Here is a 395-nt window from a genome sequence, read left to right on the forward strand (position 1 = left end):
CTTAGTAGTAACGACTTTATGAGATTCTTCAATGATAATATTATAACTATTAGAAGCAAAATTCACCAAGACCTGCCTTTAACTGGCACTGACTTATCTCTAAACTCAGGAACTTCAGAAACAGCTGTAAAACAAGATATATGTTTAGACTGCTTTGGTTCACTTGATCTTTATCAATTTAATTCAATTATTTCTTCATCCAAACCATCAACCTGCCTCTTAGACCCTATCCCGACTAGGCTACTTAAAGACGTTTTACCATTAGTCAACACTTCTCTGCTAGATATAACCAATCTATCTTTATTAACAGGCTATTATTTCTGATTCTCTGATTCTGATGTACCACAGCACTTTAAGGTAGCTGTAATTAAACCTCTTCTAAAAAAGCCCAACCT

At 34.4% G+C, this 395-nt stretch overlaps 1 pseudogene; it reads left to right on the forward strand.

Annotated features, from left to right (window-relative positions):
- LOC116702002 (uncharacterized) overlaps positions 1–395 on the forward strand; it is a 3648-nt pseudogene that overhangs the window by 1957 nt on the left and 1296 nt on the right.

Source organism: Etheostoma spectabile, chromosome 14 (genome assembly GCF_008692095.1).
Source record: "Etheostoma spectabile isolate EspeVRDwgs_2016 chromosome 14, UIUC_Espe_1.0, whole genome shotgun sequence".
Classification (NCBI taxonomy): Eukaryota; Metazoa; Chordata; class Actinopteri; order Perciformes; family Percidae; genus Etheostoma; species Etheostoma spectabile.